Genomic DNA, 23,671 nt, shown 5'->3' with positions numbered 1-23,671 from the left:
ACCCCACAGGGTGTCTGTTGTGGGGAGAGGAGAGGAATGGGAAGGTGACTGTAAGCCGCTTTGAGCCTCCTTTGGGTAGGGAAAAGCAGCATATAAGAACCAACTCTTCTTCTTCTTCTTCTTCTTCTTCTTATGTGCTATATAATTTATAGAATGTGTTTCACCATTGTATTCATTCGATCAGCTGAGTTCTTTCCCTTGTTTATGCAAGTTTCTGTAAGCAGAACACATCACAGACTGAAGTCAATACTTTACAAAGGTAGCTAAATGCAAATACCTGTGTTCATGACCCAATAAAATTATATGCAAAATGTAAGGAGATATTTGCATGCAACTAGAATTTCCTTTAATGTTGCACTTGAACATTGCAAGGAAACTGAAGTCTAAACTTCTAGTTTATTTAAAGAAACCATTTACCTGAGCACCAAATTAAACCTAAGATCAGGATCGAAAAGGAAACTCCCTGAATTAAGAATGATTTTATTAGTTCCTTTTTGTTTTTGTTTTTTGAGATAACCATTTATGGAGACAATTGCATTAAAATAAAGCAATATAATCAATTTTATATAAATCCCACCTCGTTATATGATCACCTACCTTAGTATTTCCTCTTTCCCAAGTATACCCATTCCCACCCCCAGAAAAACAAAATTGCTGAGCAGAACTGCAGCTGCCAGAATAAAACAGCTGCCTGCCATTGCTCAGTCAGGAGAGTGCTGGGCCAGGAAGAAGATTGCACTTCCTGCGCTGGAACTGGTGGAAAGGGGCTATCATGCTACCTGCTCAGGTGCATGATCGGGGAAGGGCACACCCCCACCCAGAGAAGCTGAAAAGGCTGCCAGAAGACTTTCGCTGAGTCTATTTGTTCAGTTGCTTACTTCGGTGGAATGATGGCGCCAGTGAAGGCTTGAGCAGGGAGTGGTGGAGGTCATGGGGCTGGAGAATGTGGGGTGGTGCAGGTTCCTAGCAGAGCACCCTTGTGGCCTCAGCTTGGGGATGCAGTCCGTGTGACCTGCGGTGCAACCCAGCAGGCGCTGGAGGTGGTGGTTGGATATGCATCTGCAGTCCTGCTGGCACACTTGGCGACAGTGGAAGCTTTGCTTCTGAACTTTTGAGCCAAGAAATAAAAACGTGTCTGCATCTTCTGTATGCCTAGTACTGCCTTCCCCTGCCCAGTAACTGATCTTTCCCATCCCTCCATGTTTTCTTGACTTCCCCCAGCACTTGGAAAGCTGGAAAATATGTTAAAATGTACTACTCAGGTGCAGGGAATGTGCATACCTGTAATGCCCAGAAGCCATGCAGTATCAGCAGCCACTAGTCTTTCTCTCTATTTGCATGCTAGCTTTACTGATGTTATTCTCTTTAAAAACTCTACAAGTGTAACTTAATTATTCATGTGTAAAATCAGTGACTGAAAACATATCAACAAAAATACAGTCCAGTGGCATCTTTAAGACCAACAAAGTTTTATTCAAGGCATGAGTTTTCGAGTGCATGTGCTTTTTCTCAGGCTAAATGAAAAAACATAACTGTGGAGATATAAGGCAAAAGCAAATTAGTAAACTGTGCCATAACATCCAAATTAAGCTATATGATGCCATATGATAATTCTTCACTAAAACAGCTAATCAGTCCTTTTGAGTTCAGTTGGCATTCACAAAAACATTGGAGAAATAAAACTGTCCATGTTAGTAATTAATGGCAGACACTTTCTCAGTTGTTGCTGGCCCCATCCAAGCATGGAAACGTCCCTGCAAGTGACAATCTGTGCTGGCAACTATCTTGTCCTGAGGCCAGAGAGTTAAATTCAAAATTTCATTACATATTACTAACAATTCAGTCACATTGTCCCAAATAAAATGAATTAAAAAGAAGAGAGGATTGTAAGGAATGTGGATATAAGAGTTGAACAAGGTTAGTAGATTAAAAAAATCGATGTCCTTGTTGAGTCCAGGGTATGCCATTGTTTTGAGTGTCGTAATCACTTGCATTTCTGCAATCTCCCTTCTAGTTTATTCTTGAAGTTCCTTTGCAATAAAACAGCAACTTTGAGGTCTCTTGTTGAATGTGCTGGAAGGTTGAAGTCTTCCCCTACAGGTTTTTCAGTCTGTGATTTTTGATGCCAGACTTGTGTCCATTAATTCTTTGGTGGAGGGTTTGACCTGTTTGTTCTATGTAGAGAACAGAGGAGCATTGTAGGCATTTAATGGCATACGCAATGTTAGAAGATGAGCAAGTAAATAACCTGTAGGGGAACACTTCAACTCCTGGAAGAACTGCAGACCCTTCAGGAATTCCCTCAATTCCAAAGGGTCTATAAAATGAAACTCTTCCACCAGGCTTTTGGTTAGGGGCAATAAATGACTAATAATACCAACAGATGGGTCCTTCCCAATATTAACCCACCCCTGGAGATGGGGGCATACAGAAACTAAGCTTTTTAATTGATGTTGGTTGATATACTTTTATTTTGTTTTAATAACGAAATTATTTAATGTATATTAATGATATAAACTGCCCCAAGCAGGTATATACTAGGACGGATATTATAGGAATCTACTAACATGTTTAAAATAAATAAAGCTTGATAAATCAATAGAATAGGCCATGAGGGTTAAAGAACCACTGTACTCAAAAAACAGAAGAATCAGAAGAATTTCTTTAAATTCTGAATTTGTAAATAGGAGACAGGATCCTAGGAAAACTATTGAAAAAAGCAACAAGAAAACTACAGTGTGTCTTTTTTCTAATTCCATCATAACACATAGTTATATTGAATTATAATGCATAAAGTTGATGATATTTCAGAGTATGTGTTGCTGAATTTATCCAGATGCATGTTTAGATATTTAAACCAAACCTGTTTCAAGTATCATTATTTATGCAAACTAGTGCACAAAGATCATACAAATAGGAGTGCTGAATCAGTCCAAGCATCCATATAGTTTAGTAGTGTGTAGTAGTTTAGAATGATAGATTCTGTTTAGAAGAGCTGTGCTAATACTGTGGAAAAACACTGTCTAAATAACTTTACTGGGGTTTGGTTTCCTACATGTCAGCATCTCTTTCCTTTGAACAGCAGAATGTGATACATTTTTGACAATGTTGCATACAAATTGTAAAACATTATTGCAGAAGCAATAGTTGCTTTGATATGTCAGAGAACAAGAAGAGCAATAAAAGCAAAATCTCATTCACAGCATTTTTCGGAATCTTATGTGTGATTTTGAAAGAGTTTAATAACATACAGTTGGAGACATCTGCACATTAAAATGTATATTTGTGCCTTTCTATATCTCTATTACATAATGTTTTCAAGCATATGTAGTTTTGGAATTTGGTTGCTCATAATTTCACAATTTGTACAGTAATTTGAGTTCAGAGTAAACTCAGTCATGCTCTCAAAATCAGGAAGTTGAAGGAATGATTGCAAAGGGCGGATGGGACTTACCCCGGGCGCGTTTGCCGCTGCGGGGAAGCCCTCGCCGAAGAAACGCAGGGTAGGGGACTACGAGTCCCAGCGACCCCTGCGGCGGCGTTCGGGAGTGCGGCAAAAGGACGGCTGGGAAAGGAGGGGGCCAGGTCGGCTCTTCCCAGCCTCCTTTGCCCGCTCCATATAGGGAAGCGCCAGAGAGGCTTCTGCCTCTTTCCCGCTTCTCTTCCGACGAGGTTGGAGCTGCTGTTAGGAGCTCCAGTCTCGGGCCTAGTTGAGAGTGCTGAGGGAGAGAGTTTGCCTCAGCAGTTTTTTAAAACACAAAAGCCTCGGCGCTTGGGGTGCGGCGCAGCCGATTTTTACAAAAAAAAAAAAAAAAAAAACGTTTTTATTTTAATTTATTGTTTTGTTTGTTTCGATTGTTTGTTTGTTATTTTCATTTATTTTGAAGGGAGGGAGAAACGGAAAGAGCATGGGTGGGCGTCGCACAGCGGCCCGGTCTGAACGGGCGCGGCCTGCGGGCCGTTGGGAGTCGGGCCGCTCGCCATCTAGCCGGCCACGGGGAAAACAGGGAACGGCACAAGGAACCCGGGCGAAAACAGCTGCCCGCGGGCGTTCCGTCCCCAGTCAGCCGCCGGTGGGACTCCAGGGACCGGAGGGCTTGACAGAAGTGGGGCCTGGATCGTTGCCCTATGGCACCAGAGGTGCCTCCCGCAGGGCACAAGAGCAGTCCCGGGCCAACCCCCCTTCACTGCCGGTTACAGCGGCGGCTGGGGGGGTGGAGGCGACGGCCAGTGGGCCGATTGAGGCCGCAAGGGGTGGGAACCAAACCTCAGGGGGAGCAGCCTCCTTATCTGGGGCGGGCCCGAGTGGCCAGGCCCAAGTTTTCGCCTTTCAACCGGGCGGCACGGGTCAACCCGCCCCTTCAGCAGCGCCTCCTGGCATGAGTTGGTGGCAGGGATGGGAAAACCCAGCCCCTGTCCAGTGGTACCCTCCCACGGCCCAGGGCATGGCTCAGGTGGGCGGTGGCCAGCCTGGGTGGCCTATAGGGAATCATACAACATGGCCATACATGGGAATGCAAAGTTCATGGCCCACAGTGGGGATGCAGTCAAATTGGCCTCAAATGTACCCACAATGACACTTTGCGGGTCAGCGGCCTGAGAGTCCTGTGGTGCGCTTCCCGGCAGCCCCGACTATGGGGGGGGTTATGTCTGCTACCCCATTGGGGTCGGCAAGCAGCTGGCAGGAACCAGGGGAGTCTGTAATGGTTCGGCATGACGCCAGTGTGGCTAGGCAGCAGCACGTTCATGTTAATAGTCAACAATTAATTTTAAATGAACAGGCCGGTGTTGATGGCCGGGTGACTCCAGCCCCTATGGTGTCATCTGTAACAGAGGCATCAGGGACCGTGGCAGAAGACAGGCAAGCTTTGCCAGCCACTTCGGCTCTTGCTCCTGGAGCTTCAGCTCCTGGGCAAGCACCGTCAGGGACAGGAGACAGCGTCCTGGCTGAGTCAAAAGGCAGGAAGCGCAGAAGGCACGGGCATAGCAGGCGCTCCGGGGCAAGCTCTACTAGTGAGTCCTCATCTTCTGAAGATGAGATGGTGGTGGGCCAAAAGGATGTTGCATACTGGCTCCAAGGGGCCATGGTCCCAGGCATTCCGGCTTGGCTGGCAGGCTTTCGAGAAGCCACTAGGGTCTACTATAAGGAGGGAGCAGGGATGGGAAAGCCAACTCAACCCCCAATTGGTTTCCCGGCGGGGGATGATCCTCCTGGGACCCATCTATCCAGGAAGCAACGCATGCGGGCCCTGTTAGGATATTATGTTGATGTTTTTGAATTTGTGAGACCCGATGATGATGCCCCCAAAACTGGTATTAAGAAAAGGCGGCCTCGCAGGGATCGGGTAGCGGTTGAGAGAACCTTTACGAACTGGATCAGGGGGTATGGGGAATATATGTGCCTAGTAGCCGGGGCCTTCCCTGAACGGGGATGGCATTTGATACGGCACTTCAATAATGTCATGGAGGCCATGGTACTATCAGGGGATGCGGCTGCGATAATGTACGACACAAAGGCCAGGGAGAAAGCGTCCAACAATGCGCAAGCTAGATGGGATTTAAGGGAAAGGGACTCTTGGATGGTAAAAGTGGGCCCCTATGTCCAGAGAAATGAGCCTGAGAGGCGCTGGTCAAGCGGCAAGAGGGAGGTGAAAGGCCTATGTTGGGATTTCCAGAAAGGGTCCTGCCAACGTCGCCGCTGTAGATTTGAACACAGCTGTGAAGCTTGTGGGGGAGGGCATGGAAAACACGACTGCAATCGCCAGGGTTCGAATCGCCCCTTTCGATCCGGCCGATCCACCGCCAAGAAGGGGAGTGGATCGGCGAACTCAAGCGCAGCGGGGATCCAAAAAGCAGAATGAAGTCCCTTTGGAACTTACCACCTTGGCTATCTCCCCCATTAAGGTTGCTGCCTTGTTGGCACTGTTAAAGGACTATCCAAATCGGGAGTCAGCCGAGTACCTGGCTTCTGGATTTGCGGTGGGTTTTCGCATTCCATACGAGGGAAAGCGGGAGGCTACTACTAGCCCAAATCTGAAATCTGCTATGCAAATGCCGGAAGTGGTGGCAGACAAGATCCGGAAAGAGTGCCAGGCTGGTCGCATGGCTGGCCCATATTCCAAGCCACCCCTAAATAATTTGAGAGTGTCACCATTAGGGGTAGTCCCCAAGAAGGCCCCGGGACAATTTAGACTAATACACCATTTGTCTTATCCAAAAGGGACGTCAGTGAATGACGGGATTGCTCCAGAGCTCAGTTCGGTCACCTACGCATCCTTAGATCAGGCAATATCACTGGTCAAGGATTGCGGCCATGGGGCGTTACTCGCCAAGTGCGATATTCAATCAGCCTTTAGACTGTTGCCGGTACATCCGGAGGATTTTTGTTTACTGGGGTGCAACTTTCGGAACTCTTGGTATGTGGACAAGGCCATGCCGATGGGGTGCTCCATCGCATGTTTTGCCTTTGAATCCTTCAGCACCTTTTTAGAATGGGTAATGAAGTACCGCTCTGGGAGCCCGCATATCACGCACTACTTAGATGACTTTTTGCTCATTGGCCCGGCAAAAACATCTGTATGCCATGATAAGTTGTTAATGTTTCAAAGGTTGGCTGAGGAATTGGGGGTGCCACTGGCAACAGAGAAGACTGAAGGCCCGTCTTCCTGTTTGACCTATCTGGGTATTACGTTGGATTCGGTGGCTGGTTTATCCAAATTGCCAGAAGAAAAGGTGTTGGCGCTGAGGGCTTTGCTAGGGCAGCTTTTGTCAAAGAGGAAGTGTACCTTAAAAGAAATGCAAAGTATTTTGGGACACTTAAACTTTGCCTGTAAGGCTGTTTCACCTGGCAGGGCATTTTGTGCACGCCTGGCCAGAGCTACGGCGGGCATCAAGGCGCCACACCATCATATACGTTTATCACGGTCGCTGAAAGAAGATTTACGTGTGTGGCATGACTTCCTAGCAAGTTTCAACGGGGTATCTATTTGGCAGACGCCAATCTCCCCGGAAACATCTTTCCAAGTGCATTCCGATGCATCGGGTAGTCTGGGGTTTGGAGTTTTCTTTCGTAACCGTTGGTTCGCTGAGAGGTGGCCACAGGAATGGTCGGGGTCCCCTATACTTCGGGACCTCACCTTCTTGGAACTATTTCCAATTGTGGCGGCAGTTATTGTGTGGAAAGATTTATTTCAGGACAGCAAAGTTTTATTTTGGTGCGACAATCAAGCAGTGGTGCGCATTATAAATCGGCAATCGAGCAAATCCCCCCGGGTAATGGGTTTAGTGAGGAAACTAGTCAGGGTGTGCTTGGGGAGCAACATCTCCTTTGCGGCCCGTCATGTCCCGGGCGCCACTAATGAAATCGCTCACGCTCTGTCTCGGTTCCAGGAGCAGAGGTTTCGCCAGTTGGCGCCAGAGGCGAACATGTGTCCAGACCGTTTCCCGGAGGAGTTGTGGAGGATTGGCCTGGAATGATCCTCGAGGCCGTGGAACATTCCCTCGCTCCGGCAACACGTCGGGCATATACAGCAGCGGTTCGGGGTTACATGGAGTACATGGAGCAGGAAGAGGGCTTTAGGGCCTTACCTCCAACAGAGGACTTAGTGCTGCGCTACCTCGTCCATTTACGTTCCCGCAAAATGTCCCCGGGGTCCATGAACATACAAGTGGCGGGGCTATCCTTTTTCTGCAAAACCAGGGGTTGGTGGGATCCCTCATCATCCTTTCTGATTCGAAAAGCCATTGCAGGATGGAAGAGGATCAGCCCAGTTACGGCTGACCCCAGGCGGCCTATTTCGTTAGACATTTTGAGGAACATGGTGATTCAATTGCCTGCTGTATGCTCGGATGGTTACGAGGTTGCCCTTTTTGCGGCAGCGTTTACTTTGGCATATTTTGGAGCTTTCCGGTGCTCGGAGCTTGTATCGGGGTCCCGTTCAGGCACGGGCGATCAAGCAGTTGCGAGGGGAGACGTACAGCTCACTGACGAAGAGCTGCACATCACTCTTCGCCGTTCAAAAACTGATCAGCTGGGCAGAGGGTCCTACATAGTGTTAAGGAGGGGTGGGGGTGACGCTCCCTGCCCGGTCTCCATCGTGGGTGCCTTTTTAGCGGTGAGGCCAAAGATTGACGGCCCTTTGTTGATTCACGAAAATGGCACTTGCTTGTCAAGGTATCAGTTTGGGGCTGTTTTGAGGAGCACGCTCCACCAGCTGGGCCTTCCGTCAAAACAATTCGGCACCCACTCATTTCGAATTGGGGCGGCAACCGAAGCAGCTGCTTCTGGAGTGCCTCCGGATGAGATCAGGGCAGTGGGCCGGTGGCGTTCAGTGGCATATAAGAAATATGTGCGTCCAGATTTGTTGCTGTAACGTTTCTATACCGTATTCATGTTGCAGGTTTGGTCCAGGTTGCCCCGAAAGTGCTGGTTATCGGGCACAGTATCGTCCATTGGGCTGCACGTTATGCAGTAAGGTCCGGTTGGAACAATGACCTGGGCCTGGTTGGTCGTTATCGTATATCCTGGGCAGGTCGCCGAGGCATGCGCTGGGCATCCCTGGAAAGGGATCTGGATTCGGCTATTCATCGCACCGGGGTTCCTGACTTTCTGGTGGTACATCTTGGAGAGAACGACCTCACCAGTGTAACAGCAGTGGGCTTAGCTGATGCCATCAGACGTGACTTCAAGCAACTTTCTTGTCGTTTTCCTGGGCTTCGTATCTGGTGGTCTGCCTTGTTAGAGCGGCGTATTTGGAGAGGGGCCGTTTCCCCAAAAAAGGTTGACGTGGCCCGGAAAAAGGTCAACAAAATGGTTGCCAAGTTCCTGATTCCAGAAGGTGGTGTGTGCATCTTACACCCTGACATTTGTCATCGTTCATGGGCCCTGTACAGGGCGGATGGAGTCCATCTCTCCGAATGGGGGATGGACTTCTGGTTGGATGATTTGAGGCACGCCTTGTTGAGCGTTTCTGGTTCGTAAGAGCGTTGGCGGGAGCGCGGGGATGGAGGAACCCATCCCCTTGCTCTGTGGCGGGTTTTGGGCATGGGGGAGGAACCATTGGCAAGCAAGCCCAGCCTGCGTGCTGGCATGCTTTTGTGGGGGACCTCTGTAAGAGGTTGTGGGTAAGCGGTGCCGAAAGGCCATCACTCATGGAGGATGAGCTCGGGCGGCAGATCCGCATTTCCGGGTGGCCCGGAACCCGGCAGGGGTTCACGCCTCAACGGGTTCCCAAGAGGTGGTCACCTCCCCTTTTCATCCATCAGGGCATTGGGGGCACGGGGAGCCCAAGGGGGCGTTGGAGGGCCCCGTGCATACCTGATGATGTTGCGTGTGGCTGCCTTGTGGTCAGGGGACCACAAGAGGGCTGGTTCGATTCTCCCCCATGCTGGTCAACGCTCTATCGTTAATAAAAGTTGTGGCCTATTTACTGCCATTAAGTGTCTGTTGGTTTATTTGGCGAAAAGTGTTCCCCTGCACGGCAAGGGCGGATGGGACTTACCCCGGGCGCGTTTGCCGCTGCGGGGAAGCCCTCGCCGAAGAAACGCAGGGTAGGGGACTACGAGTCCCAGCGACCCCTGCGGCGGCGTTCGGGAGCGCGGCAAAAGGACGGCTGGGAAAGGAGGGGGCCAGGTCGGCTCTTCCCAGCCTCCTTTGCCCGCTCCATATAGGGAAGCGCCAGAGAGGCTTCTGCCTCTTTCCCGCTTCTCTTCCGACGAGGTTGCCCACCCTCCCTCCCTATTTACAGTGGATTGTATTAATTCCATGTTTCAGCTTTGTAGAATTTAAGATGAACAGAAATTGTTAAGAATGTATATGTTACTATATTCTCATGTTATGTTTCCTATATTGCTAGCATCTTTTTGTCACAACTGGCGGGTTTTGGGCATGGGGGAGGAACCATTGGCAAGCAAGCCCAGCCTGCGTGCTGGCATGCTTTTGTGGGGGACCTCTGTAAGAGGTTGTGGGTAAGCGGTGCCGAAAGGCCATCACTCATGGAGGATGAGCTCGGGCGGCAGATCCGCATTTCCGGGTGGCCCGGAACCCGGCAGGGGTTCACGCCTCAACGGGTTCCCAAGAGGTGGTCACCTCCCCTTTTCATCCATCAGGGCATTGGGGGCACGGGGAGCCCAAGGGGGCGTTGGAGGGCCCCGTGCATACCTGATGATGTTGCGTGTGGCTGCCTTGTGGTCAGGGGACCACAAGAGGGCTGGTTCGATTCTCCCCCATGCTGGTCAACGCTCTATCGTTAATAAAAGTTGTGGCCTATTTACTGCCATTAAGTGTCTGTTGGTTTATTTGGCGAAAAGTGTTCCCCTGCACGGCAAATGATTTAAAACCTTATCCTGATACAGCATTTTTGGCAGACTTTAATTCTTTCATGACCAGTTCCTTTTTTAACATAAAATGGCAACTAGAATCCCATATTTAGAGACACAGACTCCAGCTGTCATATAATTGGTGCTGTCATTGCTTGTGTCGTGGGAGGCAAATTACTCATACCTTGAGTTAGAGAGGTCTATTTCAGAAGCACTTGAGAAGAATACTGACGATCATATCATAAAACTGATTATAAGAAAGATAAACAATAGTCTCATTTTGAAGTGCACAACCAGACTTAATTCAGGAAAATACTTATTAAATGAAGTGCTTTTAATCTGTCTAAATAAACTCAACATTTCATATGTAGGAATGCATTAGTATACCAGAACTTGCAGGGGGATATTGACCACCTAATGAGGACACTGACAACCATAATTTGGCATAAAATATTTGGCCACAACCTTTATTCAACATTGACCATGGCAAGCATGGGAAGAGGATCTTGCCGTCTTGTGGCCAGCCGACCACAAGGCAGCCCACAGGAGCCTGTCCTTCAACAGGCTTTACTGGCTATCCAGCCCAAATTTCTGGACATAATGGCAGGCTGAAAAAGGAGGGAGGCAACATGGGGTGACCCCTCTGGGTATCAGCCTTTGTTGGGTTCTCCTACCCCCCAGAAATGCTAGGCTTCAATCAGGCTCTGCATCCACACAGCCCCTTAAGGGGGGGGCAAATCTAGGGGATGGCCAGCGAACAAGCTTGGTCACACCAAAATTGATCCTTCCCATGTTCCACTTCTGCCGGCTGTGACAAAAAAAACAATAATACAACCCAACCTCTAACAAACAGTCCAACAATTCATAAACAGGGAGGGAAGGTGGATTTCGTGTCTCAGGCCATCCATTTAACAGACATCTGGCCTGGCCATGCCCCCCATTGCCATGCCAATGCACATACTGCCCAGAGGATGCCAGGGCTGGCAGTTCTCTCTCACCAGCCAAGTCCCTTTCAGTGTTCTCTGCAGCAGCAATGGCCCTTTTAGATAAGTCTCAGGGGGGTTTATTTCACAGATCCTAATGCTAAGTAACTTTATAAGTGTGTTTCTATATCCCTCGTACTTTTAAAGATATCCCCCTTTGTTTTATTTTTTTAGATCCTGAACAAAGTTCAAGTCCAGTGGCACTTTTAAGACCAGCAAGTTTTTTCTTTCACTTTAATGCACCTAGCATATTTTTGTTAATTATCAAAGCTTTATTAAAAATATAAGCTTTGATAATTAACACAAATATGCTAGGTGCATTAAAGTGAAAGAAAAAAACTTTAAACACTGGTTAAGGAAGGCAAAATATTAAGATCTAAATGATACACAGTGAATGAAAGAGTGCACAATGCAAATTATATAATATGAAAAGTCATCTTGCATTTAAAATTTAGTGGCAGATGCACAACTTTTTAGTCAGGATGCAGAAAACAATTTTTATGTTTTAGGTTCAAACTGCTGTGGTCAGGGCACAGCTTGTACTGCAGTCTTTATTTACAATTAATTATTTCAGAAAGGAATAGTGAGTTCTGTAGACATATAATAAAGATTACTAAAACGAACTAAGGAACTGAGAAGAGAAGCTGAATAAGAAATTGTATTTTGAATCAAGGTTGATACAAAAAGAGGGCAATGCATTCTCTCAGTATGATTACATCTGGCAGTTATATTATCCCTAATAACTTGCTTTCTGAGACAGAAGTGAAAAGTTATTTTTTGGTTGGCTGAATGAATTATTTCTTTCAGAATCTGTAGTCAAACAGGACTTTCATTTGAAAAATAAATAAATAAAAACCTAACATACACATGACGTTTAACTGAAAGTAATCATAGTATGGACTGAAGAAAAACTGTTATTTAAAATGTATTATCTGACTTGTCATCCAATTTTTGATAGTAATGACTTCATAAGTGTTTTCATTATTTGAATATATGAATTAATTATTGCTAGTTAATGAATGGGATTTATTTCAAAATAAGAACAGTGGAATTATGTTACTTTATATTTATATTTCTATGGGTATATGTGCTTAAAATGGAACAAAATGTTGAATCAAAAATGTGGCTGCTGAAAACAGGCCCCCATAGGATGGAGAGGAGCAGGGTCTGGAAGGCCTGGCTTTTCTTGTCCACATGGGCCTCCGCCAGGCTAGGCCCTGTTGGCCCTCAGAATGCTTAAGGAAACATGGAAAATATCCGGATTCCCGTAAACCGCCAATTTTACCAACCAAGAACTTTACAAAATATCATAACAGTTGCCTGTTACTGAGACAGTAGAGGCTCCAATTTAGTTAAGAAAATACCTTGAATAACTGGGATGGTTATGCAATAGTAGCAGAGAAATAACTTTTCTTTGCCACCATCACTGCCATTTTAATGGTCTATCAAATAAGACACTGAAGCATCCCATAAAACTTAACTTGGAAGTATAAAGTTTCTGCCTCCAGGCTGGACCCTTCACCCTGAGCATAATGGCTGCCAGTCATTTTGGCCTCACAATGGAAAGGTGTGCATGTCCCACTGTGAGGCTGAAATGGTTGCAAGGCTGTGAGGCCAAAATAGCATGTAAATGGCGTTGTAGTGAAAGGAAAATTCCTAAGCCTGAGAAAAGTAAGAAGAAGAAGGAAGAGGAAGATGAAGAGCAGGAGGAAGATGAAGAGCAGGAGGAAGATGATGATGAATAAACCTCCTAGAATAGGCTTTCTTGTCTATAAAGACATAATCCTGCTGCACATAGCTCATTCCTTTAAAAGAAAAAAAAAGAAAAGCGTGTTAGATTTGTTTTTAAACTGTACAGTGTCTCTCTTATTTATTTATTTGTTTGTTTATTTATTTGTTTATTTATATATTTATTTATTTGGATTTTTATACCGACCATCCTTTCCAGCTCTGGGCGGTTTACATGGAACATTATGCAATTTTACATAGAACATTATAATAATCTATAACATACAAGTTTCAATACTACATCACAACAACCAAGTAACAATTTATAACACAACATTAATAACAACAACACTGGGGAGATCAAATTGTTCAGTCATGGAAGGGCATCTGAGGGGGGCCCAGCAGATGTTCTCAGTTGGTCGGCCTCAAGCGAATGCCTGGTGGAGGAACTCCCTTTTGCAGGCCCCGTGGAACTGTGGAAATTCGGGCAGGGCTCTGATCTCTTCAGGGAGCTCGTTCCACCAGGTGGGGGCCAGGACCGAAAAGGCTCTGGCCCTTGTTGAGGTCCAACATGCTTCTTTGGGGTCAGGGATATGTAGCCAGTTGGAGGTGGCAGAGCACAAGGCTCTTTTGGGGGTATAGGCAGGAAGGCGGTCTCTCAAGTACACCGGACCCAAACCGCATATGGCCTTAAAGGTTGTTACCAAAACCTTAAGCTTAATCCAGAATTCAGCTGGGAGCCAGCTGAATTGTTGGAGTATCGGCTGGATGTGGGATCTCCATGATGTTTTGGTGAGGATCCTGGCCACAGAATTCTGCACCAGTTATAGTTTCTGGATCAAGGATAAGGGTAGGCCTGCGTAGAGCAAGCTGCAGAAGTCTAGTCTAGAGGTGACCGTCACATGGATCACTGTGGCTAGGTGTTCTGGGTCCAGATAGGGCGCTAATAGCTTCACTTGGTGGAGGTAGTAAAATGCCAGCTGTGCTACCTTTGTGACCTGGGCTTCCATTGTAAGAGAAGCATCCAGGATCACACCCAGGTTCCTGGCGGAGCGCTTTGCTGAGAGCTTCACACTGTCCAGGGTGGGCAGATGTGCTTCCTCCCATGGTCCCTTCCTACCCAACCACAGGACCTCCATATTTTCAGGGTTGAGCTTCAGGCGACTCTGCTTGATCCATTTTGTCACTGATTCCAGACATCTAGCTAAGGGTTCTGGGGAGAGTCAGGGCGATCATCCATCAGGAGGAAGAGCTGGGTGTCATCCACGTATTGGTGGCAACCCAGCCCAAACCTCTGCACCAACTGAGCCAGAGGGCACATAAAGATATTGAATAAGATAGGAGAGAGGACAGCTCCTTGAGGGACTTCAAATGTGAGCTGATGCTGGTTAGATACTCTCTCTCCTATTGCTACCCTCTGTCTGCGACCCTGGAGGAAGGAAATCAGCCATACAAGGGCTGTTCCCCATATCCCGGCATTGGCTAGGCAGTGAGCCTCCTTTTTTTGTATGTCAACACACTACCAAATGTGTATCCAGGTAGCCCTGTCCTTTTAGTGGTATCTCAATGGCCACTAATCTTGCTTAGTACTGCATGGAGGTTGTAAAATGACATGGAAGTTAAAAGGAAGTTTCTTGGAGCACAGCACAAATTAGTTATACCATGGTGATATAGTTCTTTATATTCAGTTGTCTCTGCATCATAAAATAATAGCTGTTCTATTCTCTAAATCCCACTCAGTAATTGCAAAAAAAAATTGTAGCTGTTAACATTCTGATTGCTTTCAAGTAAATGCAGGTTTTTGTAGTCCTTTTAATATGTGCCCTTGTAAAGTCATTACTTCCTCCCTCTTTTTCCCTCCTTAGAGATTTGTGTTTTGTTATGCCTTTTTGGGATCATGTCTGTTACATTTATGTATCCTCATAGAAATAGCTGATCTAAGAACTTTGTTCTGCATGCCCTACATAATCATGATAGGGTAGAAATATTAACAGGCATAAGAGCATATGCAGTTTTAAAAAAAATTGTAAGAGGCCACTTAAAAATACACTTGTTTTTAGCCAGTCTGTATTTGCTCAGCTTTTGCAGCATACAATACTCTACTGAGTGTAAATTTACCAAGCTTGGAGGGATGATAGGTAACATTCAATTTGAGAGCAACAGTGGAAAGGGATACCTCAGTGGCTCAGTGGTAGGGCATTTATTTTGGATACAGAAAATGCAGGTTCAAACCCTGGCATCTCCATTTAAAAGGATCAGACAGTAGGTTATGTGAAAGATCTCAGCCTGAGACTCTGGAGAATCACTGCTTATCAGAGAAAATACTGGCTTTGATAGACCAATGATCTGACAAAGTCTAAGGGAATTTCATATATATCATTCAGACATAGGGGTCCAGAGAGGTTATAAGTGGAAATCCTTTTTGCCAGGGAGCTGCAATGTAAAAGTGATGAAAATCACAATAGTAGGACCTTTACAATTACAAGTGAAAGAAAGCATAGCTGCATATGCCTTCAGAAACTGGACAGCTCCCTTTAAAAAAGAAAAGATCTCTTAGGAATCATACTGGCATCACCCCCTTGTTGCCACTGAGGAAATGCAGCCACAGAGCACAGAATGTTACACAGAAATGTCTAGGGGATTAAATAATTTAAAGAACAATTTGCAAAAGTACCTATCAGCTTTATGTATGTCATCCTGCTGCTTGCTTAGTTGTTAATGGTGTTATTTTTATTTACTTTTTAAGAGACTTAACAGAGTTTATTCAATAACACAATATATTTCCAGTTATACTCAATTTTAATTGAATTAAGATTCCTCAAATATTTAGCTAGCTGAATGTGTATAAATTAGGTACTTTGCAAGTGTCTTATTTAAGAAATCATCCTCACTCCAACATTTAATAACAGAACAGATAGGAATGCATAAATAATCCAATGCAGTGTTCTACTGTAGCTATACTTTGTTTTTTCCAGTTCAGGTTGTATGCAGACTTCAAATTGCTCTGCTACAGTTCTCAGAGCAAGGATTGCAGTAGTAAAATATATACAGTTTCAAAGTTACTTTTATAAGCGACACACATCTCAGAATGGTTGACTGCATTTATAATCACCTTGCCATTAAGTACAGATTGATGGATTTTAAAAAATCCCATTCACTGTACGAGGAGCTTCAAGTGGCATGTGTGTGAGTAAAATGGCACTAAGACACAACTGATTTATAGTGACCCCTTGGTCCACCAACCATAATGCTCTTTGTGGGGTGCAATGGGAGAGGCAATCCTACAGATGTGCTGGTCCTAGACTGTTTAGGGCTTTGAAGGTAAATACCAAAACCTTGAATCTAATCTGGTCTCCAATCTGGAGCCAATAGAGTTGGGTGAGCACCAGTGTCATGTGTGCCTTCCACAAGGTCCTTGTTAGGACCCATGATGCTGCACTTTGGACTAGCTGGAGTTTCCAGGTAAGTCTCAAGGGAAATCCTGCATAGAGTGGATTACAGAAGTCTACCTGGATGTGACTGTTGCATGGAACATGCTGGCTAGGTCAAGAGTTGAGAGGTAGGGTGCTAGTTGTCACACCTAGCGTAGTTGTCACACCTAGGAGAATGCCAGGCAAGCATCATTAATGATCTGGGCCTCCATTGATAAGGAGGAGCTTAGAATCACTCCTGGCAGAGGGCACAGATGTCAGGTGGACCCCATCAAGAGCTGGGATTTTCACCATCTGCTTCTTGGCATGCTGACCCAGCTAGAAGATCTCCATATTGGCTGGATTCAGATTCAACCAACTCATGGGACCCCACAATTTAGAGCCTGCCATGGGGCGATGCTCCTTCCTAGTGCTACCTTCTGACCCTGGCTATGGAGAAAAAACTGCAGCCAATTAAGAGCTGTGCCAGAGATCCCCACATGGATTAGGCAGTAGGCCAGAAGCCTATTGTGTCAAATCTACTGTGTCAAACACTGCTACCAGATGTAGTAAAAACAGCAGCGCTGACCCACCTAGATCCAGCTTCCTCCAAAGATCATCTGTCAGGGTGACCAAAACTATCTGTCATGATTCTTAAGACTCCTCAGAGGACAACCCAGGGGCCCAGGCAGAGACTCAACTGGATAAGTTGGAGAAGTCAGCTGCTGAGCCAGACATACCAGACATACTCTCCTTCCAGTGATCAGCCCTGCTCTGGACCAGCTGCTGGTGATTAGGCTGACAGCTCTCCTGATAGTACATCTGAAGCAGCTGTGACTCATTGTTGTCAGAGCGGATGGAAAGAACTACCAGCACACAAAAGGAATGCCCATACATGGTTTCACCAGCAATTAGTAGAACAGGGAGACTGTTCACAGAATGAGAGCTAGAATCAGGCTTATTAGGGGAGTTGAGCTTACATGAATGCAAATGTGAGCAACACTCTAGCTGATGCCCACCTTGCCTGACCTTCTGCCTGAGATCCTGCAAGACATCTTGGACATTCTGACCTCAAACTGGACCACTAACCACATTTTAGGAGCTCATCTCCAGCTTGGTGTAGTGGTTAGGAGCACAGACTTCTAATCTGGCGAGCTGGGTTTAATTCCCCACTCCCCTACATGCAGCCAGTTGGGTGACCTTGGGCTCACCACATAACTGATAAAGCTGTTTTGACTGCACAGTAATAGCAAGACTCTCTCAGCCTCACCTACTTCACAGGACATCTGTTGTGGGGAGAGGAAAGGGAAGGTGAATGTAAGCCACTTTGAGACTCCTTCTGGTAGAGAAAAGCAGTATATAAGAACCAATTCTTCTTATTCTTCTTGACTGGCTTTCTGACCTGGCTTGGCTGACTAATCTTCAAACTTTCTCTCTTCAAGCATGCTGGATAGCTGCTGAAACCTGACACCTCTAGTTAAGCCTGATAGCCAGAACACCATCTCTACCCCATGGCCAAGCTGGAAGCCAGATTGGAAAGGGTCAAGCGCCAATGCATCTTCCGAGAAACTCTGCAGTTACCCTGCAATTGCCCATTCAGCCACCTTGCCTAGGAATGTCAAGTGCAATCCTGGGCGGTAGTTGGCTGGGACAGACGATCCAGCTTTTGTTTTTTTCAGAAGTGGCCTGACCATGGCCTCTTTCAGTTTCTCTGGAAACATCCCTGTTGTTAGGAACAAGTTGATAATTTCCTGGAGGGGGGATCTGGTTCTCTTCACTGCCAGCTTTCACCAACAATGTGGAACATGGGCCTAGAGGACACGTGGTTGGCTTAACAACTGCTAGGGCCTTGTCTACATTGGCCAAGGAGACCGTACTTAAGTGGGTCAAAACTGGACCAGATGGCCCAGTTGTGAGCTCACAGTTGTGAGCTGGTTGTGAGCTCACAGAGACAATAGAGGCTGAAAAGTGGCCTCTCTTTGTGGCCTTCACTGCCATCTCATAAGCATTTATGAGTGTCTTATAAGATGTTCTTGAAGCCTTGTTATGAGTTTTCTGCCAAACTCACACTAGCCATCTCAACTCCTGCAGCTCCAATGTATACCATGGAGCTGGTTTGGGTTGAGAAAAGAGAGGGCATCAGGGAGCAATTTTGTCAATGGCTTCAGAAATTTGGCAACACCACTCTTATACCAGCTTATCAACTGAGTTGACAGGGAGCATCGGATCCCACAGAGCAATCTGGAATCCAATCAGATCTATATGTCTCCTTGGGCAAGCAAAGATCAACTCCTGGGTGGGGGGTGGGGGCGTTGGGGGGTGGGGGGGTGGGGTAGCAGTGCAGTGATCCAAACCTTTAGGGTATGGCTTGCTGGATGTATGAGACCAGCTACAAATGTACCAGTGTCAACATGGTTGCCACTAGGTCTGTATTCTTTGAGTTTGTTTTCTCCCCATGAACATTGAACTCCCCAAAGACCAACAGTCTGTGGAACTGCAGCCCCACCAAGCTGCCACCTGCAGAAAAGTCGGCATGGCCAAACTCTCTACTGTATCCCACACATTTAGTTCCTGGGATTGTTAGGATGGGGAGTGGCTGAAAAGTAAAATATGCAAGGTAAATGCACAAATTATTCACAAATGAGGTTCTTGGGCCTTAAGTATGCTAAAAGCTATACATTATGAAAGGCTACTGGTTCAAGCCTATAATCTTTAAATAGGACAGGGTCCTATTAAATAAAAGAGTAAGGCCACCTGGGGAGGAGTTAGGGCGGGCCCTGTCCAGGATAAAAACTCAGAGGGCCCAATCAGGAGCCGTGAAGCGGCTCCTGATTTGGCCCTCCGAGTGTCTATCCAGGGCCAAGTAGCCAATGGGGAGGCGCGCAAAGTGCCTTCCTATTGGCCCCTCACCAGGACAGACCAAAATTTCATTCACCCAGCCCAGTCTGGCTGCCAGTCTGCTCCTGACCACTGCAGGGAGCGGAGGTCAGTAGGGCTGCCAAGGGGGATGAGAACAGAGGCTTGGACAGCCCCAAGGCTGTCCTAACTGTCATGTCCAACTGCAAATTGCCTCAGAACCCTGACAGAGTAGCCCTTTCTGCCTGAGGAGCTGATCTTTATACTCTGCAGGTGAGCTGTAATTCCAGGAGCTCTCCAGGCCACACCATAGATTGGCTACCCCTGGGTTGGAAATATTCCTGGAGGTTTGGAGGTGGGACTTCAAAATCATACAATGCCTCAGAGTCCAGCCTTCAAAGGAGCCATTTTTGCCTGCAGTTGGTAGGGAGTGGTGCAGGAGTGTCCCTCCTGGCCTATGGGTTATGGCCAGCCCTTATCAGCAACTGTTTGTATTCTGGGGTGCAGACAGGCAGACCAGCATCAGTCCTGTGAGTCTGGAAAGTGCAGGAAGATCTAAATAAATACTTAAAGCCTGAAACTAAATAGAGAACAAGTACATGCCTGGAGACACATCGTCACTGAAATAGTAACTGGCAAATAACCTTGGCCTGGCAAATAAAAAAACAGTATTAAAAACCTTACTAAGGTCAAGACTGCTGTGCACAGACAGTCTTCCTCTTAGGGTTGCCAGCTTCCTTGTGAGGCTCGCTACCCCACCTCCCTCATGGGGAGTCTGCTATGGGGAGAGAAGGGGAAGACGATTGGAAAATGCTTTGAGACACCTGAGGCCTGCTGGGTCACTGCGGCCCATTCCCAGTTCTCTCAGATCTCTCACAACCCTACATACCTCACAGGTTGACTATTGTGGAGAGACAAATGGAAAAGGTGTTTGTAAACCGCTTTGAGACTCCTTTGGGTAGTAAGCAATAGGGTACAAAAATCCGTTCTAAGGAGCAACCATGAAAGAAGCATGTGGGCACATAACATTTTACCAACAGTGAAAATATGGGAGACAGAAGGAACAGGGTGGACACCTGTGTACTGTGACTACCCTATGTGTATTAGGGCAGAGGGCCATTTCGGTGAATGTGGCCTAATTCACACAAGAAGGGAAATGACGCAGAACTGGGGGGAATTGGTTGCCATGTAATCTTCCCCTAAGAAGAGTCTCCAGTCTGATTTTCCCTTCACATATATGAGGACATGGCTCTGGAAAGCTCATCTGTAACCACTATGCCACAATTCCCAAAGGTCAGTCCTCTCCCACAATCAACGAACATTCCACACCACAGGTTCTTGACACCCATATCTCCACACCCATGGCCTCATTTGCCACCATGCCACCACAACCTCCCACACAACACACATGACAACCCCATGCCCTTACAGACTGGACAACTCCTCCCCTTCCTCTTCCCACTGCCAAGCTCTAGCGCCCGTTGTATTCTTGGAGACAACGGGCTTTGCCCCTAGTTGTCTAATAATACTGTGTTTGACCCTGCTCTAGGGATATCTGCACCTTTGTTTGAGAAATAGATGTATAGTCATACATCACAGCTTATCTACAGATGCCTACTTAGAAACTCAGCAGACAATTTCCCCTTCACATAGGTTTTCCAAGATGGTTAATTTGCAGTGCAATCCTATATTAGTTATACCCACCTAAAACCATTAAGCTCAGTTCTGCTTAGAACAATACTGTTAGTTATGTTAGCAACTTACTAAGTGGAATTTTGAAAAAAAATATTAATAAAGTGGTTGTTGTTCCTTTAGAACAGTAGGCAACAATATCGTTTTCATACTTCTTCAGCTTAGCAGCCTTCTTTTCATAGGGTTGCTTACAATTTACCGAAATATTATTCTACATCTCCCCAAGTTTATTTGCAACATTCCCAATAGAAAGACCAGGATGTTCTCCTCTGATTTTTGGATGAAACTCAGAGCAGAATATGAACAATTGTGAAGGAGGCCTCCTTGGTGCATTGGGTCCTTGAGCTTTTCTTCTTCTTCTTCTCCTTTAGGTGTTATATCATTTTTCATTTCTCTTTCATAATAAACCTTGTCAGCTTTTGCCATGTCTTCACATTTTCCCTTCTCTTTAGCAAGCATAGCCTCTCGCCTTTCTGGACATTTTTTTTAGAACTCTGAACTCTGAAAAATGCACAGAAGCATCTGGATGTTTATTCTCATGCACTTCCCAGCAAGTTTGCGCCAAGAAGACACATTGTGGCTCTTAGGTTTTTAGGATCCCCTTTGCCCATATTGATGTCAAACTAATGTCACACTCTTGTGCACTCAGAACCTTTCAGTCACATGCCACAAAATGCACAACACTGATCACCAAAGCTGCTTGGATATCATATGTATCCCAATGCATTGCAATGGCTATGAAAGGGATTGATTCACAGTCTCATTGTTCTCAAATTTTGAATGGAAGTATTTCATGAAATGAGATACATGAAAGATTATATGGGTCTCCCTCGCCTAATTTACAAATGCAAATCAGAATCAGTATGCAAATTTTAAAATGTTTCTGAAAAATTTTTAAAGGTAGTTTGTCTTTTAAGAAAGTAATTATAGTGGAATTCTGATTTATTTATTTTTTTGGAACTTGAAAGCAACAGAGGATTTCCCCCCCCAGTTTTTGTCTGCTCCTTGCATGAAGACTTGAACAGCTGTGTTCCTTGGTGCAAGAATATGTTTTTATCCCTTCTATCCTGTCTGATACTGTTCTGAGTAGGAGGCAGAATCTATTCTTTGTGCCTTGTTTTGAAATGCACATCTTGTATTTGTGTCATCTCTGATATTTTTGTACTCACCACACTTGAGATAAAAAGAAGAAAATCATTATAAAAAGGCACAAGTATGAATAGCACTATATTTATAGTTAGTAATCACTTGCCACATAGAATATTATGATTCAACGGCAAAAGGTCAATAAACAAATAATCACAGAAAACCTAATTATACAGAGAAATATACAGCCTTTCTTGTCTAACAGCTGCTATTAAATTATTGTTCACATTCCATGTAATGATTCTACCTTGTGAAATTCAACCTTAAAAAAGTCAACTACTGGAAATATTACTAATAGTTTATCACTATAAATGTAATGAATAATTCCTCCTTTGCAATAATTCTCTGATGCTCAGATGCCTCATCTGCACAGGGGATGTTGGCTATTAGGTTTCCTTGGGAGCAATGGCACCAGAACAATTAAAAAGCAGGAAAATACTCACTTAAAATTCAAAATATATTTCTGAGCAGGTTGTCTGTACAATTAAATCTGTGTTGAATTATAAAACAGCCCTAATTAAAAGATCAGAGAGACATGAATAATAAGAATATGTTGCACATGCAATTTAAATTCACATTGCACCATAGTTGTTTTCTCTGGCAAAACTGTGTATAATGTGGTTATCTTGAAAAGTTATCCACAATGCCCAGCAGAATTCAGTATATCTCACCACAGGTATCCAGGGCTCTCACAACTAAAGAATATCCTGAAGGCACATTGGTACAGATCTTCTGGTAAAATTAAGTATGTCTGGCCATGTATATTGCTATCTGGGAGACCAGCTGAGAACATCCAATTGTTAGCTGCTTTGATCTTTTTTGAGACAAAGAAAGATATACAAGTCATAAATTAATACTTAAAGGAATATAGATGAGGGTGTGATTCAGGCAGTGTTTGCTTTTTCTTTTCATGGTGAAAAAATATGCGAACAATTGCCTGTCAAGAACACTCTCCCCCTTGCTTTACTTTGAATTGTCCTGAACAAAAATATTTTCATATAAGAACTTAAACTGTGATCAAAAAGTCATACACATGTCCCAAAGCTAAGAGGCATATATATGTTAGAGCAGGGGTCATCAACCTCCGGTCTGCGGCCCAGTGGCGGGCCGCAAAGGCCACAGTACCGGGCTGCCGGCAGCCATGCCTGCCTCCCCCCGCAGGCAGCAAGAAGGAAGGGAAGCTGTTGGCGCAGCAGTTGCCGCGCATGCGCGTTAGCGCCACCTGGGCCCATTATGCACGGCCGCCGAAACGGCGATTTCGGGTCACATGGAAAACGCAGAGGGGGAAGACGTGAAGCACACCGATTATGCATGGGATGGGGCGCGATGGTGGCAAAACCCAGAGTAACCAATTATGCACGTGGCGATCCCGGCGCCGCTTCTGGTTGCGCCCCGGTCATCCGGAAGCTGTGCTTTCTTCCGTGTTTTGCTGACGCGGCTTTTTCGGTGGCATGCGCCAAAGCTGCGGCCGGTTGCAGCCAGCTCCGTGCGTTATCGGTGATTTTAGTCACCACCATTCCACCCCGAATGTGCGTTATT

At 45.8% G+C, this 23,671-nt stretch overlaps 1 protein-coding gene and 1 pseudogene across 3 annotated transcripts in view; one reads left to right on the top strand and one right to left on the bottom strand.

The window, feature by feature from the left end:
• The window catches only part of KCND2 (potassium voltage-gated channel subfamily D member 2), a 361,308-nt gene that overhangs the window by 32,156 nt on the left and 305,481 nt on the right, over window positions 1–23,671 (top strand). The gene's annotated exons all lie outside the window — the stretch shown is intronic.
• On the bottom strand, window positions 21,042–21,857 carry LOC143838812 (high mobility group protein B1 pseudogene; annotated as a pseudogene).

The sequence above is a fragment of the Paroedura picta genome, chromosome 5, assembly GCF_049243985.1.
Source record: "Paroedura picta isolate Pp20150507F chromosome 5, Ppicta_v3.0, whole genome shotgun sequence".
Lineage (NCBI taxonomy): Eukaryota > Metazoa > Chordata > Lepidosauria > Squamata > Gekkonidae > Paroedura > Paroedura picta.
Note: the sequence above shows the minus strand (reverse complement) of the source record. Positions and strands in the feature narration are given on the sequence as shown.